Below are 17,878 nucleotides of genomic sequence, written 5' to 3'. Positions count from 1 at the left end.
TACTTCAGAAACTCCTGAAGCTGCTCTGTGTTATCAATGTGACAACGTCAAGGCTTCAAAAGTAATTCCATTTAATACAAATAAAAATATGCAGCTCTTGATTTCCATGTTGCAAAGCTTCCCTGATATTTGGGCTATACAACAGCATCCGGTTTCCATTCCAGTTATAGTTTTAAAAGGAAATATGTGTGGTCCATTACACCAGAACCAAAATGATGAGCTTTGGTCTTGTTATCTGCTTTATTTCTCAATGTTCTTTGAGCACTTCTTGAGTACTTTTTGGTCAATTCACTTTTTCTCTTGACACACAAACTGGAAGCATAGGCTATGAGCATGATATTCGCAAATTTTTATTTTTAGTCCTCTAAATTCAGGTACTTATATCATGTTCAAAATGACTGGATTCTGTGGATTCATTAAGAACATCACTGGTGGCAAACCGTAACATATTCCTGACAATAAGTTCTATTCAGGGTTTAAAGATTCATACGTCCTTTTGATGCTCCTTGATGTTGTGAATAATAAGCTTAAGATACAAAGAATATTTATTCTAAATCTATTCATTATTTATTTGAATATTTGTAACAATATTTGAAACTTAACCTAATTGCAATCCTGTGAGTAATCCACATCTCAAAAAAATTGAACTGCTCTACTGCTATTTTTGTTAAAAATCATGCAACACCAGGTTATAGTCCAACAGGTTTATTTGAAAGTGTTAGCTTTCAGACCGCTGCTCCTTCATCAGGTTGCTGTAGAGCAGGATTATAAGAAACAGAATTTATAGCAAAAGATTACAGTGTCATGCAACTGAAACAAAACATTGAATAAACCAAGATTACTGTTAACCCATCTTAGAATGGGTTGCAGGTTTTGGTTCATTAACATGTTAATCCCAGAACTTCTTTTAAGTCACATTCTGAGATAACTTAAGATTTTATAAAAAAAGGTGCCATTTCAGCTCAGACAATGTATTAAAGTTGTGAAGTTAGAGTCTGTCTGTATTCCAATCATGAGTCAGACTGCTTCTATTTCCAAAGTAGGAATTTATAAAATGTTACATGGATTGACTGCCTGCAGATTGTGAGCTTTTTGAGCAAAATAGAATGTATCTGCAAATACAATTCTGCAAATGCAAATTCATCCAATAGACATATATGTGTGTGTACATGGGATTTGCACACGCACACAACCCATTCTAAAAGATGAAAGACTGAACCGCAATCTAGGTTTGTTCAATATATCATTTCAGTTGCATGACACTGTAATCTTTTGCAATAAATTCTATGTCTTATGATCCTGCTCCACAGCTACCTGATGAAGGAGCAGTGCACCGAAAGCTAATGCTTCCAAATAAACCTGTTGGACTATAACTTGATGTTGTGTGGTTTTTAACTTTGTTGACTCCAGTCCAACACCGACACCTCCACATCATGGTATCATTTTTGTTGCAATTTTTCCCAAAAGCACCGCAACAGAAAACCTTTTTGAAAGATATATAATTGATGAAAGACATTGATTCCCATTCCTGGATTTAGATAGGAGTCATACACAAACTATTAAGTCCCTGCTAAATAGTTCTTTGAAAGCTTGTATCAGAAAAAAGTATAGATTTCCCTCATGCTCAAGGTTTCTGCACTACCTGACAAGTGTGGTACGTCTGGCAAAATTTCACTACACCTTTATGGAATCCCTACGATTAGAAATGCTTTCGTATTTTAACCTCTGTTTTCCCAACTCCGGCCATTGGAAATTTGTTTAATACTTTAAGCTACTCATGAAATTTTGGCATGATAATCAGATGGAACAACTGAGAGATTGCTGCACATTCCTCATTGACTAGTATTTAAGGTGGTCTCCATTTCCTCATTAGCACTTTGTGTGTTAAATAATAACACTCAATTACTGGTCATGATTCAACTTCTGAGAAGGCTGTTGGATATAGCTCTCGATCTAGGATTCACCTGTTATATTTCTGCTGGCACAATTTCTCTTTCAAGAAGCCACACTGACTCTTCTTGATCGTATTAAGTATTTCTAAATGTTCTGCCATTGTGTTCTTTATTATAGGGGCGACCATTTTTCCAACAACATCTGTTAAGCTACCTCAACTGTGTATACTTGGTTATTGTCTTCTTCACTTTTGGATAAAGATGTTATGTCAGCAGTTTTCCAATCTTTTGATTCTTTCCTGGAACTTAAGGATAATTTGAAAAGTATGACCATTACATCCACTATCTCCATAGTTGTTTCCCTTAATATCTCGGATGCATTTTATCAGGGTTAGGGGCCGTATTGGTCTTTAGTCCCTAGTTCCCCTAGTACTTTTTCTCTAGGGATAGTTATTACATTTATTTCTTCTCTCCTGTCTCCCACTTGATTATTTCATTTTTGTGGAATGCTATTCATGCACCATGAAGATTGATGCAAGTATTTATTCAATGCATCTGCGATTTGTTGGTTCTCCATTATTATTTCCTCAGGTTCATTCCCTAATGGGCCTATGTTGTCTTCCTTTTTATATTTAAAGAAGCTCTTGCTGTCTGTTTTAATATTACCAGCAAGTTTATCCTCAATGATAATTTTCTTCCTCTTTATTTTTATTGATCATCTTCTGTTGGTTTTTATAACTTGCCTAATTCCTTGGCTTAACTGTAAGCTTTGCCACATTGTATGATTTTTCTTTCAATTTGATTCTATTGTTCCAGGAAATTGTCCCAGACACACTCTGTCCACTCCTTCATGGTTTCCTCTGCAAATCTGACATTCCCAATTTACATGGAGATGTTAGAATTCATGAAGAGGATACAAAAAACTAGCATAAAGGCATTTTACCTGAAACAGGGTAGATGAGCTAACGGCAAAAAGTTAAATATCCAGCAGTATCAGACTATTCGGAAGGACAGACAGGAAGGTAAAGGAGTGGTGGAGCTCTGATATTTAAGGATGACATCAGGCCAGTGGTGAGAGATGATATAGGTTCTACAGAGAATAAAGCTGAATCAATTTGGGTAGAAATTGGGTAGAAGAAAAAGTCACTGGTAGGCGTAATATATAGGCCACCAAATAATAACATTAAAAAAAACCTAATGTCTGTAAAGACAGTATGGGAATTATTATGAGGGATTTTAATCTACATGTTGATTGGTCGAACCAGGTCGGTCAGGGTAGCCTTGAGGAGGAGTTCATTCAATGTATCCGCAATAGTTTTCTGAATAGTATGTAATGGAACTGATGAGGGAGTAAGCTATCCTAGATCTGATCCTGTGTAATGAGACAGGAATAATTAATGATCTCATAGTTAGGAATCCTCTTGGAAGTTTGGTTGAATTTAGAATACAGATGGAAAGTGTGATAATAAAATCCAATACCGGGGTCGTGTGCTTAAACAAATAAGACTACAATATGATGAGGGATGAGTTGGTTAAAGTAGACTTTAAGCAAAGACTGGATGTAGGTTTGCTTGCTGAGCTGGAAGGTTCATTTTCAGATGATTCATCACCATATTAGGTAACATCTTCAGTGAACCTCCAGACAAAGCTTCATCCAGTGACTCACTGAAGATATTACATAATATGGTGACGAAACATCTGAAAATGAACCTTCCAGCTCAGGGAGCAAACCTACAACTAGAACCTCAACCTGAGCTACAAATCTTCTCAAAACTTGCTGTAAGCAAAGACTTTATGATGGGACAGTTGATAAACAGTGGAGGACTTTCAAAGCAATTTTTCAAAGTGCTCAGCAAAAGTAAATACCAGAGAAAAGGAAGGACTGTAGGAAAAGGGGCCATGGGTGTCCAAGGAAATAAAGGAGGCTATCGAATTGAAGGGGAAGGCATACAAAGTGGCAAAGAACAGTGGGAAATGAGAAAATTGGGAAAACTTTAAAGGTCAACAGAAAGCCACAAAAAAGGTATAAAGAAGAGTAAGATAGATTATGCGAGTAAACGAATTCAGTGTATAAAGACAGTTGGCAAAGGTTTCTATAAACATATAAAATGAAAAAGAGCAGCTAAGGTCCTTGAGAGAATGAGAAGGGGGATTTAGTAATGGGGTTTCAGGAAATGGCCGAGACATCAAACAGGTTTTTTTTGTTGGTTTTCACAGTGGAGGACATGAATAATGTGCCAGTAATTGACAAGGAGACGAAGGTAGGTGAGGTGAAAAATGTGTTGCTGGAAAAGCGCAGCTGGTCAGGCAGCATTCAAGGAGCAGGAGAATCGAGTTTCAGGCATAAGCCGTTCTTCAGGAAGGTAGGTGAGGACATGGAAATAAACATGATCACAAAAGAGGTAGTGTTGGGCATGGTGATGGAGCTAAAGATAGACAAGTTTCCTCGCCGTGATGGAATGTATCCCAGGGTACTAAAACAGTTGGCAGGAGAATTCGCTGGATTCTGGAACAATTACAGCAGATTGGACAACAGCAAATGTGATGCCACTGTTTAAAAAAGGTGGACAAAAGATAGGGAATTATAGACTGGTTATCTTACCTTCTGTAGTAGGGGAAATGCTTGAATCTATGATCAAGGAAGAAATAGCAAGACATCCGGATAGAAATTGTCCTTTTGGACAGACACAACATGGGTTCATGAAAGGCAGGTCATGCTTAACTAATCTACTGGAATTCTATGAAGACATTGTGAACACGGTGGACAACAGAGACTCGGTAGATGTGGTGTATCCAGATTTCTGAAAGGCATTCAACAAGGTGCCACACAAGATGCTGCTGCATAAGATGAAGATGCATGGCATTACAGGGTAGAGGTTTGATTAACTAACACTTAGCAAAGAGTGTGGATAAACTAGTGCTTTTCTGGTTGGTGATTAGTGACGAGTGGTGTGCCTCAGGGATCAGTGTTGGGACTGCAATTATTCACAATTTATATAGGCAATCTGGAGTTGGAAAGCATATGTAGTGTATCAAAGTTTGCAGATGACACTAAGATGAGTGGTAGAGCAAAGTCTGCAGAGGACTGTGAAACTTTGCAAGTGGACCTAGAGAGTTTAAGTGAGTGGGTAAAGATTTGGCAGATGGAGTACAATGTTAATAAATGTGAAGTCATCCATATTGGTAGGAATAATAGTAATAAGGACTATTATATGAATGGTAAAAAAAACTGCAGCATGCTGCTGTTCACAGGCACCTGGGTGTTCTTGTGCCTGAAACACAGAAGATTGATCCACAGATGCAATCGGCAATTAAGAAGGGAAATCGAATTTTGTCCTTCATTGCTGAAGGGATTGAGTTTAAAAGCAATGTGGTTATGCTGCAGATGTATAGGTACTGGTGAGGCCACACCTGAAGTACTGCATGCAGTTTTGGTCTCCGTACTTAAGAAAGAATGTACTGGCACTGGAAGGGGTGTAGAGGAGGTTCACTCGGTTGATTCTGGAGTTGAGGGGGTTGGCTTATGAGGAGTGACTGAGTAGACTGGGATTATATTCATTGGAATTTAGATTAGAGTGGTGCTGGAAAAGCCCAACCGGTCAGGCAGCATCCAAGGAGCAGGAAAATTGACATTTCGGGCAAAAGCCCTTCATCAGGAATGAAGGCAGGGAGCCTCTGAGGTGGAGAGATAAATGGGAGGGGGAGGGTAGGGCTGGGGAGAAGGTAGGCAAGAGTACAATAGGTGGATGGAGATGGGGATGAAAGTAATAGGTCAGAGAGGAGGGTGGAGCAGATAGATGGGAAGGAAGATTGGCAGGTAAAACAGGTCATGAGGATGGTGCTGAGCTGGAAGATTGGAACCGGGATAAGGTGGGGGTTGGGGAAATGAGGAAACTGGTGAAGTCAACACTGATGCCCTGGGGTTGAAGTGTTCCGAGGCGGAAGATGAAGCATTCTTCCTCCAGATGTTGGGTGGTGAGGGAGTGGCAGTAGAGGAGGCTCAGGACCTGCATGTTCTCGGCAGAGTGGCGGGGGAGTTGAAATGTTGGGCCATGGGGTAGTGGGGTTGATTGGTGCGGGTGTCCCGGAGATGTTCCCTAAAGTGGTCTGCGAGAAGGCATCCAGTCTTCCCAGTGTAGAGGCGACCGCATCAGGAGCAATGGATACAATAAATGACATTGGTAGATGTACAGGTGAAACTTCAATGGATGTGGAAGGCTCCTTTGGGTCCTTGGATGGAGGTGAGAGGGGAGGTGTGGGCGTAGGTTTTGCGATTCCTGCAGCGGCAGGTGAAGGTGCCAGGAGGAGAGGGTGGGTTGTTGGGTGTGTGGACCTGACCAGGTAGTCACGGAGGGAATGGTCTTTGCGGAAAGCGGAAAGGAGTGGGGAGGAAAATATATCCCTGGTGGTGGGGTTCATTTGGATGTGGCGGAAATGTCAGCAGATGATGCAGTTTATGTGAAGGTTGGTACGGTGGAAGGTAAGGACCGGGGAAGTCTGTCCTTGTTACTGTTGGAGGGGTGGGGTTTGAGGGCGGAGGTACGGATGTGGACGAGGTACATTGGAGGGCATCTTCAAACACATAAAATGAGAAATTGGGCCTTTAAAGAAGGATCTTTAAAGAAGGAGGCCATCTGGTGTGTTCTGTGGTGGAACTGGTCCTCCTGGGAGCAGATACAGCGGAGGCGGAGGAATTGGGAATACGGGATAGCATTTTTGCAGAAGGTAGGGTGGGAAGAGGTGTAATTCAGGAGCCACCTTCATTGGAATTTAGAAGAATGAGGGGAGATCTTATAGAAACATATAAAATGATGAACAGAATAGATAATATAGAAGTAGAGAGGATGTTTCCAACGGCGGATGAAATTCGGACAAGTGGGCATGGCCTCAAAATTAGGGAAGCAGATTATGAACCAAATAGAGAAAGAACTTCTTCACCCAGAGGATTGTGAATCTGTGGAATTCCAGGCCCAGTGAAGTAGTTGAGGCTTCCTCACTGAACATTTTTAAAGCTAAGATAAATAATGTTTTGAATAGTAAAAGAATTAAAGATTTGGTAAGAGGATGGGTAAGTGGAGCTGAGGCCCCAAAAAGATCAGCCATGATCTTATTGAATGGTGGAGCAGACTCAAAGTGCCAGATGGCCTACTCCTGCTCCTATTTCTTATGTTCTTATACAGATGACGATTAAAGTAGCCCATGATTAATGCATTGCCTTTATTGCATGCCATCATTACCTCCTGATTTATGTTTTGTCCCATTGTATAGCTACTGTTAAGGTGTCTATAAACTACTCCTGCCAGTGTCTTGTTCTTCTTATTCTTGTTATTTCTTACCTCCACCATATGGATTTTATATCTTCTGATACAAGCTCATTTCTTGGTAACATATTTACTCAATCCTGTATGAACACAACACCCCACCATTGTTTGCTTCCTGGGTGTCCTTTTGAAAAGTCACAAACTGTTGAATATTTAGTTCTCAGTATTCATCTCTTTGTAAACTAGTCTCTGCCTATATGATCATACTCATTAACCCTTATTTATTCCATAAATTAATTAACTTCATAATGATACTAATTGCATTCAAGTAATGAGCCATTAGATTAGGCCCTTCGACCCAACCGACCTGCCGAAGCGCAACCCACCCAGATCCAAATCCCCTACATTTACCCCTTCAACTCACACTATAGGCAATTTAGCATGGCCAATTCACCTAACCTGCACATTTTTTTGGACTGTGGGAGGAAACCGGAGCACTCGGAGGAAAGACACGGGGAGAATGTGCAGACTCCACACAGTCAGTCGCCTCAGGCTGTGAGGCAGCAGTGCTAACCACTGTGCCACCGTGCCACCCATTCATTTGTCTTTTCACTATTTTTCACTCTTTGATCCTATTTACTGATGTTTTTCTGTTTGTACACACTGTTCCTTCCTGTCCCACTTGTTATCCAATAGCTGCTTGGTAACGTTGCTATATTCTTTTGCTATGCAAAATGAAACTTCCCCTATTCCAAACTCCACCTCTCATCCCTGAAGACACAGACAGACAAACATCCCCCCACTCACTCACTTCCCCAATATTGGTGCCATGCTCCACAAACTGGAACACATTCCACCCTTACTGATCTTTGAGACTCGCATTCACCCTGTGCCAGTTTGTCTGTGGCTCAGGTATAATCCACCGATTACTATCTTGAAGCTTTAAATTTAGCTTCCATCTGTTCAAACTCTTTCAGCAGAACTACCTTTCTTGTTCTATCAATGTTATTGGTTCCATTTCTGAATGATGACTATTGATCCCTCCCCCACTCTCCTAATTCTTCTCTAGCCCCCTGGAAGTATCCTTAACCCTGGTACCAGGTAAGCAAAACAGCTTTCAGGACTTCTGCTCATGGCTGCAGAATCCTGTATTCCCTTATACTGCTACCTACCACAACTGTATTCTATTTCCTCCCCCTGCTTGAATGGCTCCCTGTAGAACAGGGTCAGTTTGCTCAGTCTCCTTGCAGTCCTCACCGTTATCCACATTCCTGAAGAAGGGCTTATGCCCGAAACGTCGATTCTCCTGTTCCTTGTATGCTGCCTGACCTGCTGCGCTTTTCCAGCAACACATTTTTCAGCACTGTCATCCACACACCATGTAAGATCTTCACAAATATTGGACAAGTGCTGAGGTTCCTCAGATGTAACTCCTAGGTCTCCAAACCTGCCTCAACCTGCTGTCTCACCTTCCTGTAAGCACTTTAGAGCAAAATAACTTTCCCCTTCCCTGATGCAGTGCAATGTCTATAGCTTGGACTTAACAACAGATACGTTCGCTCTGACCACCCTAATGTCTAGCAGCTTCCACATGCTGCAGCAGCAACACATCACATATCTTGGCATCACTATCATATTGAGTTAATACATAACTTAATAATTCTGCATTCACTGCTCATTGAAATTGTAGTGTAATTTTTAAAACATTTTTAGTTTTAAAATAAGTACCATCAATCCGATATTAACCAGCTTATTTTTAAGGAAAAAAGAGAGAAAAACACAATTGGAGATTTAAATGTAAAGTGAAAGTCTTACCTTTACCTTAAAGATTAGAAATATTCACCAGTTCTACTCACTAATCAGTCACTTTGGCTGCATTCTTGTCACGGTGTGGTTCCCGATGAAACTCTGTCACTGGTCTCACTGCAGATTGGCCTTTCATGGAGTCATAGCATCATACAGCATGGAAACAGACCCTTCAGTCCAACTCGTCCATGCTGACCAAGTTTCCCAAATTAAACTAGTCCCCCTTACTTGCATTTGGCCCATATCCCTCTCATCCTTTCCAAATCATGTACCTGTCCAATGTCTTTTAGATGTTGCAACCGTACCTATATTTACCACTTCCTCTGGCAGTTTATGCCACATACGAATCACCCTCTGTATGAACAAGCTGCCCCTCAGGTCCCTTTTAAATCTTTCTCCTCTCACCTTAAAAATACGTCCTCTTGTTTTGAACTAAACTACTCTTGGGAAAAGACCTTTGCGCATCCCCTAGACTATGCTCCTTGAGATGTTATAAACTTCTGCAAGGTTACCTCTCAACCTCCTACATTTTAGTGGAAAAAGTCCCAACTTACCTAGCTTCTCCTGATATCTCAAACCCTCAAGTCCCCATAACATCCTTGTAAATCGTTTCTGCACCCTCTCCAATTTGATAACATGCTTTCCGGTCCATGACTTTTATCCTCTCCCATTTATATCTCATCTGGAATATTTACTACTTACAATAAAAATTAGGTAAAGCACCTCTCTACCTCTTTGCACCAAATTCCCATTTGAACCAAATTTCCAGTTCACTCACTTGGCCATTGTCTCCCTTACACTGGCATTAATTTCTTCAACAAGGTATAAAAAAAAGCAGACCACTTTGAATACAGTTAGATCTATGGGGATGAGACCACATCCCTGCTCTCATCATGAAGACTTGTATTTCAGAATTAGCTGCACCTCCAGGTGATGGCTCCAAAGCAGATACTAACCAGGCCATGATCAAAGAGGAATCTCAGTCACTAGAAAGATTTAAAATTACTAAATGAAGAGATATTGGCCAATCCTTCAACTATCAATTCTATACCTGACCAGCTTATTTTTTAGATTAAAGTTGAAAAGGCACCAATACCCAATGAGATTCATCCAACAATATAAAGGAAGTAAGAGTGTAAATTGTTGAGACACTGGCAATTATGTTTCAATCTTCCTTCGATTCTGCGGTGATGCGAGAGAACTGGAGAATTGTGAAAATCTTGCCCTTGTTCAAAAAAGGTTATAAAGATTGGACCAGCAATTACAGACCAGTCAGTTTAACCTTGGTGTTAGGGAACTTGTAGAAATAATATGCAGCATAGAATTAATAATCACAGAGAAAATTTTTGGATAGATTTCAAAGAGTCAACATGTTTTGCTAAGGAAAAATCGTATCTAACTTGCTGGAATATTTTGAAGAGGTGACAGAGTGGGTTGATGTGGTGGATATGCTTTTCCAAAAGTTTCAGGTCATGGGATAAAGGGGACAGTAACAACGTGAGTGCAAAATTTGCTGAAGGATATGAAACAGAATAATAGTTAAGAGGTATTTTTCGAGAGATCCAAGATGGCGGCGACTCAGCAAGTCTGAGTTTACAGTGCTCTTCCCAAAACCTGGGTAAAGTGAGTTACTCACCCCCACCACACTTACCAAACCACCCAAAAAAAATTTCTAACCTTAATTAGCTGCTTACTATTATATTTAAGCAGTTTAATATTAAGTGGATAATGAGTAAACCAAAGGGATCCCGCAGCTCTCAGAAAACAAAGACCCCTCCCCCACCCTCCTCTCCTCCTGCTGCAGCTGATGTAAAAACAGGCCTTGAAGAGATGATTGCCAGGCTGGAAACGACACTCGTCAATTTCATTGCAGAATCCAGACAGAGATGGAATGCATTCGAAGAAAAGTTACAAAAGCACAGCCAGGCTCTCGAGGAATTACAGGGCCGAGTGAAGGGGGCGGAGCTAAAGGCCACAACCTCCGAGGCTGCAGCACAAACAGCTGCAGAACAGGTGCGAGCTCTGGAGCAGAGAGTCCGGGCCTTTGAAATCTACATGGATGACCTGGATAATAGAAATCGGAGAAAGAATATCCGTCTTCTGGGCCTCCCTGAACAAGAAGAGAAGGGACAGTTAGTAGTATTTCTGGAGCGATGGCTGCCCCAGCTTTTAAACCTGGGGGCTGAAACTGACCGGGTAAGGGTGGAGTGGGCCTACCGGGTCGCAGTACGCGGATCTGGCCCAAACCAGCGCCCACGCCCGGTCCTGTTCCGGCTGCAGAGTTATAGGGAGAGGCAGATACTCCTGGATGCCTCCAGAAATCTTGGAAAGGATCCTAAAGCTATGATTCATGAAGGATCCAAGATTATGTTATTTCAGGACTTCTCCCCGGCTTTGGCACGAAGGAGGAAGGCGTTTGATGAGGTGAAGAAATGTCTAAGGAACTTAAATATTCAATACACCTTACGCTACCCAGCGACGTTATGCTTTAACCACGAAGGATCCGAGTATAATTTTAGATCACCAGAAGAGGCTAAGGAACTTTTAGACTCGTTTAAATAAATCGTAAGAGACAATTTATGTTGGCTTGCCTCTTCCACACTCCGTGGGGAGAAGTGGATACTTTACTCTACTTTACTTTTGCTTCTGGGAGCAGGGTTGTCTTCCCTTGCTATTTTATGTTATTATACTTAACTGTAATTTGTTGGAGTTGTAATTTTATAGTTATGTGTGTTTGTACGTGGCATTGATGCTATCAGATATACTCAGGTATGGGTGGGGAGGGGTGGGGGTGGGCGGCGCTCACTGTTAACTCTAGCTCGGTATTATATCTAAATCCTATTAAGGAGCGCCCGGGTCAAGGGTGGGACACTGTTTGGGAGAGGATATGGTGGACCTTTAGAAAGGAAGTAAGGCCCCCTAAGAACAAGGGGGAGGATCTCCATTCAAACATGTTTTTTTTTGTTCTTATTGTTTGGAAATAGTTTCCTTTTTATTATACTGTTATGAGTGTATTAGAGAACATTTTATCTTGTTTGAAGGATGTAAGTGACTCAACTATACACTCTGGATAATTGTGGATTAGATTAGTAGTTAACTGAGTTTCATTGTTTTTCTTTCTTCTTTAGTATCATTCCTTTGAATTTTGATGATTATATATTTAAGATCTATTTTTATATTAATGTTTGTGCTTGAAAGTTCTGTTTATTTTTGTAAATCTGTCAAAATATTAAATTTCTAATAAAAATATCTTTAAAAAAAAAGAGGTATTTTTCAGGTGAAAGAAGGATTATAATGGAGTTCCCCAAGGCTCGGTATTGGAACTCTTGCTTTTCTTGACATACATCAATGTCGAAATCTTGCTGCGAAAGGGACAATTTCAAAATTTACAAAACTCCCAAGCAAAACTTTGAAGAATTGTAAACTGTGAGGGGAGGCAGTGAAGACCTTCCAAAGAACATTGATTCTTTATGGCAGTAGGAGGATAGGTAGCAGATGAAGTTCAGCACAAAGAGTCACAAAATCAGAGTCATACAGCATGGAAACAGACCATCCAGTCCAAATAATCCACACTGACCAAGTACCCAAATTAAACTAGTTCGATCTGCCTGTGATTGGCCCATATTCCTCCAAACCTTTCCTATTCATGAACTTATCCAAATGTCTTTTAAATGCTGTAACTGTACCCGCCTCCATCACTTTTTCTGACAGTTTGTTTTAAGATATGAACAATTGCCTACATAAAACAGTTGCCCTTCAAGTCCGTTTTAAATTTTTCTCCCCGCATCTTAACAAGATGCCCCCTAGTTTTGAACTCTCGGGAAAATACCCATAGTCATTCACCTGATCTATGCCACTCATGATTTAATAAACCTCAATCAGGTCACGCCTCGATCTCCAGCACTCCAGTTAGAAAAGTCCCAGTCTTTCCATCTACTTTTTGAACTCAAATCGTCCATTCCTGGCAACATTCTGGTAAATCTTTTCTGAACCCTCTCCAGTTTAATAATATCCTTCATGTAACAGGGCTACCAGAATTGCATACTTTAATCCAGAGAAACCTCACCAACTTCAATAAAGAAATGTGAGGTGATGCACTTTGCTCCAAAGAACATAGAGAGCCAGCAAAACATAAAGGATGCTATTCTAAAAGATGTGCAGGAGTAGAGACCTGCTTGCATATGTATATAAATCATTAAAGGTGGCAGGACAGCTATGGAGGACTGTTAATAAAGAATACAATATTCTAGACTTCATAAATAGGTGCACGGTGTACACAGCAGGGAAGGTACGATGAGCTTTAAAGATAGACACTGGCTAGATCTTAACTGGGAGCACACTAGTGTAGAGTTCTGTGAGCCATACTATCAAAAGGATGTGAATGCATTGGAGAGTGTGTGAAAAACTTTTACAAGAATGATTCCAAGGATAAGTCAGCACAGTTATGCTTTCTCTCCATGCGATCTCCAGCATTTTTTGTTTTCACTTCAGTTATGAGGATAGGTTGGAGAAGTTGGGATTGTTTTCCTTGGACAGGAGAAGGCAAAGTGGAGTTTTGATGAAGGCTTTCAAAATCATGAAGGGTTTGGACCAATGGGTAAGTAGAAATTTTTTTCACTCATACGTGAATCAAGAACCAGTGGGCACAGTTTCAGAGTGCTTTACAAAGGAAGAATGTGAGGTGAGAACATTTTTTTTCCATCATCTCACATTTCCTTGTTGAGGTTGGTGAGGTTTTTCTGGATTAAAGTGTGCAATTCTGGTAGCCCTGTTATCGGAAGGATATTATTAAACTGGAGAGGGTTCAGAAAAGATTTACCAGAATGTTGCCAGGAATGGACGATTTGAGTTCAAAAAGTAGATGGAATGACTGGGACTTTTCTAACTGGTGTGCTGGAGATTGAGGCATGACCTGATTGAGGTTTATTAAATCATGAGTGGCATAGATCAGGTGAATAGTGAGTAGTTAGGGTATGGAATACACAGTCTGAGAATGTGATGGAGGCAGGTTCAATTGAAGCATTCAAGAGGACACTGGATTTTTTAAAAAAATGAAAGCAATATGCTGAGTTATGAAAAAAGGCAGGAGAAGGGCACTATTAACATATGCAGAGAACCATTGAGGTTACAATAGGCTGAATGGTCTCCTTCCAATGCAGCTACAGCACTGGCAGTGAACCATAAAAGTGGAAAATTATCCAACTACGTCCTGTGGCAAAAAAGGAGAACAAATACAATCCAGATAATTAATGTCACATTAGTCCACTCTCCATCATGAGCAAATGAAGGGCTTATGCCCGAAACATCGAATCTCCTGTTCCTTGGATGCTGCCTGACCTGCTACGCTTTTCCAGCAATACATTTTCAGCTCTGATCTCCAGCATCTGCAGACCTCACTTTCTCCTCAAATGAAGGTGTCATCAATAGTGCCATCAGTCACTACTACTCACCAGTAACCTGTTCACCAATGTTCTTTTTGGATTCTGCCAGGACCATACAGCTCCTGATCTCATTACAGCCTTTGTTAGATCAGGCAAGAAATGAGGTGAGATGGACAATAAGGTGGAGAATTGAAATTCATGACAGAAGAGCCATGTTTGTGAGCAAAATAGAAGTGTTCTGCAAAGTATTCACTCAGTGTGTAGATTAGAGTAGAAAATATCAACAGTTTTGCAATGAATATAGTTCACTAAATTTAAAGAAGTGGAAGTAAATGATTGTTTCCCTTTGAAAGGGGTTTTGGGCTTTGCAGATGTGCTGCAAGATAAAGGTTCTTGTGGTGCAGTGGTAGTATCTCTACCTCTCAGCCTAAGAGACCTGGCTTCAAGTCCCTCCTGCTTTCGAAATTTGTAGTAACATCTCTGATCAGGTTAATTAGAAAATACTTTTTAAAACTGCTGCAGGAAAGGGAGGGGTTGTGAAGATGTCAAAGGAGTGAACTAGGGTCTCACCAAGGCAGCAATCCGATCAGATTTCTGAAAGTGGAGAGCGGGGTTGTTACTGCCATAATGTTGGAGGTGATGGAAATGGCAGAAGACAAGCTGTTGATGTCAGAGGCTGGAAAGACAGAAAGTGACCATTCTAGCAAATCAGTTCTGCATCTTCAGTAAAGTCTTAACTTTCTTTCTGAAGTTTGTATCTCAGAATTGGAAACAATGTTGCAGAGGAGGCCTAGCCAAAATTTTATGAGATTTAGCTAATTCCTTGCTCTTGCATTCTATGCCTGTATTTCTGAAGTCAAGAATACCATGTGTAATCGTTGTGGTTCTATTCGCCGAGCTGGGAATTTGTGTTGCAAACATTTCGTCCCCTGTCTAGGTAACATCCTCAGTGCTTGGGAGCCTCCTGTGAAGCGCTTCTGTGATGTTTCCTCCGGCATTTATAGTGGTTTGTCTCTGCCGCTTCCGGTTGTCAGTTCCAGCTGTCCGCTGCAGTGGCTGGTATATTGGGTCCAGGTCGATGTGTTTGGACATCCACTTATCCACATATTCTATCCTGTTCTTTCACATTAATACAGCACTGTTTTCCTTCTCAGTGTTATCTCCAATTCCATTTTAGAAATTTATTGAGAGCTGAAAATGTGTTGCTGGTTAAAGCGCAGCAGGTCAGGCAGCATCCAAGGAACAGGAAATTCGACATTTCGGGCATAAGCCCTTCATCAGGAATTCCTGATGAAGGGCTTATGCCCGAAATGTCGAATTTCCTGTTCCTTGGATGCTGCCTGACCTGCTGCGCTTTAACCAGCAACACATTTTCAGCTCTGATCTCCAGCATCTGCAGACCTCACTTTTTACTAGAAATTTATTGAATCTGCTTCTGCAACACCTCCATGCCATGCATTCCAGATCATCCTAACACACTTCATGAAAGTAATTCTCACCTCTCATTCTAATTATTTTGCCAGTTATCATGCATCTCTTCACTCTCTGCTTCCTGACCCTATCAGTGGAAGCAGTTTCTCCCTATCAATTCTTTCAAACCTCTCTCCATTGGCCATCTATCCTTCAATGCTCATTTTCTAGCCTCTTCAGAAAACTGAATCCCTGGGTTCTAAGACTCTATGACCATTCTGGCAAATCTACTCTGCACTTGTGTTTCAATGGCAAGTTTATATTAAACGTGTTTATTTGTAGCAATGTGTGTCTTTGTTTGGGAAAATTAATCATTATCAAAATGCACAAAATCATCACGCATGTTTATATTCTGCAGAGATTGCTCATGTTTAGCAGTTTGCCAAAAAAATGTGCATTTATATGGTGTCCCTTGATTCCTTGAGAACTCCCAAAGTACTCAAGGACAAAGCAAAATTTCAAAGAAATTGCTGCATTGTTGGAAATGTTGTCTGCTCTCTCAAAGGACATCAACTATGCCATAGTGCAATTTAAAAGAAGTATACGGAGTTGCCCCAATGTCTTATTTCAATTGATACAAGACAAGAAGGGTCCATCTAAATGAAACTATTGGTCTTCACTGTAACATCATGCAGACTGTCAGTTCCTATGTGATCACAGCATTCCCTCACAACTGTACCAAGGGAATCAGGCAAAATGCAATCGTCAAAACTCTAAAATGGGGATTAGAATCTTATTCCTGATGAAGGGCTTATGCTCGAAACGTCGAATTCTCTATTCCTGAGATGCTGCCTAACCTGCTGTGCTTTGACCAGCAACACATTTGCAGCAGCCACCATCTTCAGATGCCAGGCTGCAAATCACTAAACCTTGGCTGACACTGACAATAAATTCTTTTAGAACCGTACAGTGAAAGTAAATTGAAATACCTCAAGAAATTAACTCACTTATTAAACTAAACTGACATGCAAGTTTTTTTCCCTACTTACTTTCATAAATTTCTAATAGCAAGGGAGTTTTTTTTAAAAATGTGAAATGCCTAACAGCACCACACCTGGTTAACATTGATGCAGACACACCTGACGTGTACATTGTGAGTCAGGCGCCCCCTCTGTTGACAATGGAGATATTACCGCAGGCGCAGTGGCGGGTAAGCAGAGCAAGCTGACGCTTGCGACAGCGCGGGAGGGTAGCGCAGGCGCAGTAACCGGGGAAAGGGGGGAAAACGCAATAGCAATTAGATGATAGCGCAGGAGCAATGAGCAAGGAGTCAAAGAAGTTTGCAGTTCACGGAGGCGCCGACAAGTAGCAGGATACTGCGGCGCATGCGCACCTACCAGATTCCATGAACACGGCAGCGCAGGCGCAGTGACCAAGTTCACGTGGAGACGGTAGCGCAGGCGCATTGACCGGGAACTGGGGGAGACAGTGGCGCAGGCCCAGTGACCGGATTTAGGGGTGCACGGTAGCGCAGGCGCAGTGACAGGGTATTGGGACAGACGGCGGCACAGGCGCAGTGACCGGGTTCACGTGGAGACGGTGGCGCAGGCGCATTGACCGGGAACTAGGGGAGACAGGAGCGCAGGCCCAGTGACCGGGTTTAGGAGCGGACGGCAGCGCAGGCGCAGTGACAGGGTATTGGGGCAGACGGCGGCACAGGCGCAGTGACCGGGTACAAAGAGTGGCGGGGCAAAGGCGGCGCAGGCCCAGTGAACGGGTTCAATTGGTGGAGACAGTTGCGCAAGCGCATTGCGGAACTGGGTCTGCGAGCGGCCTGGTGCGTTAGTGGCAATGTGAGGAGTGGGTTGTTAAGGCCACGCTAGGTGTTAGCGCGCTTGAGGTTATTTCTTTTTGCTCTGCGTATTGGTCATTCTTTCATTCATTCACCACTGGGTAAACTGTGGCTATATACAATGTTGAGAAGAGTGGGTGTATGGGCAGCTGAAGCAGGGCACTGAGTCCTGGACTGTGCGAACAAGTTTGCAAGCTGCAGGCGCTGGTGAAGAAGGAAGTTGGTGTTGTGCTGGAGGTTAGTGCAGAGTTTAAAGCTGAACTGGGAAGGAATGCT

General features: G+C 41.7%; 1 protein-coding gene across 4 annotated transcripts in view; it reads left to right on the top strand.

Annotated features, from left to right (window-relative positions):
• Positions 1-17,303: 17,303 nt before the first annotated feature.
• The window catches only part of znf451 (zinc finger protein 451), an 88,739-nt gene continuing 88,164 nt past the window's right edge, over positions 17,304-17,878 (top strand). For 2 of the 4 annotated variants that reach the window (XM_060852042.1, XM_060852034.1), the window contains exon 1: positions 17,304-17,839. The gene's annotated coding sequence lies outside the window, so the exon portion shown is untranslated. The remainder of the gene's footprint in view (positions 17,840-17,878) is intronic. The other 2 variants (XM_060852061.1, XM_060852051.1) reach the window with 2 other exon arrangements.

This window comes from Hemiscyllium ocellatum, chromosome 3, assembly GCF_020745735.1.
Source record: "Hemiscyllium ocellatum isolate sHemOce1 chromosome 3, sHemOce1.pat.X.cur, whole genome shotgun sequence".
Taxonomy (NCBI): Eukaryota; Metazoa; Chordata; class Chondrichthyes; order Orectolobiformes; family Hemiscylliidae; genus Hemiscyllium; species Hemiscyllium ocellatum.
The sequence above is the reverse complement of the archived record's forward strand: the minus strand, read 5'-3'. Positions and strand labels throughout refer to the sequence as shown.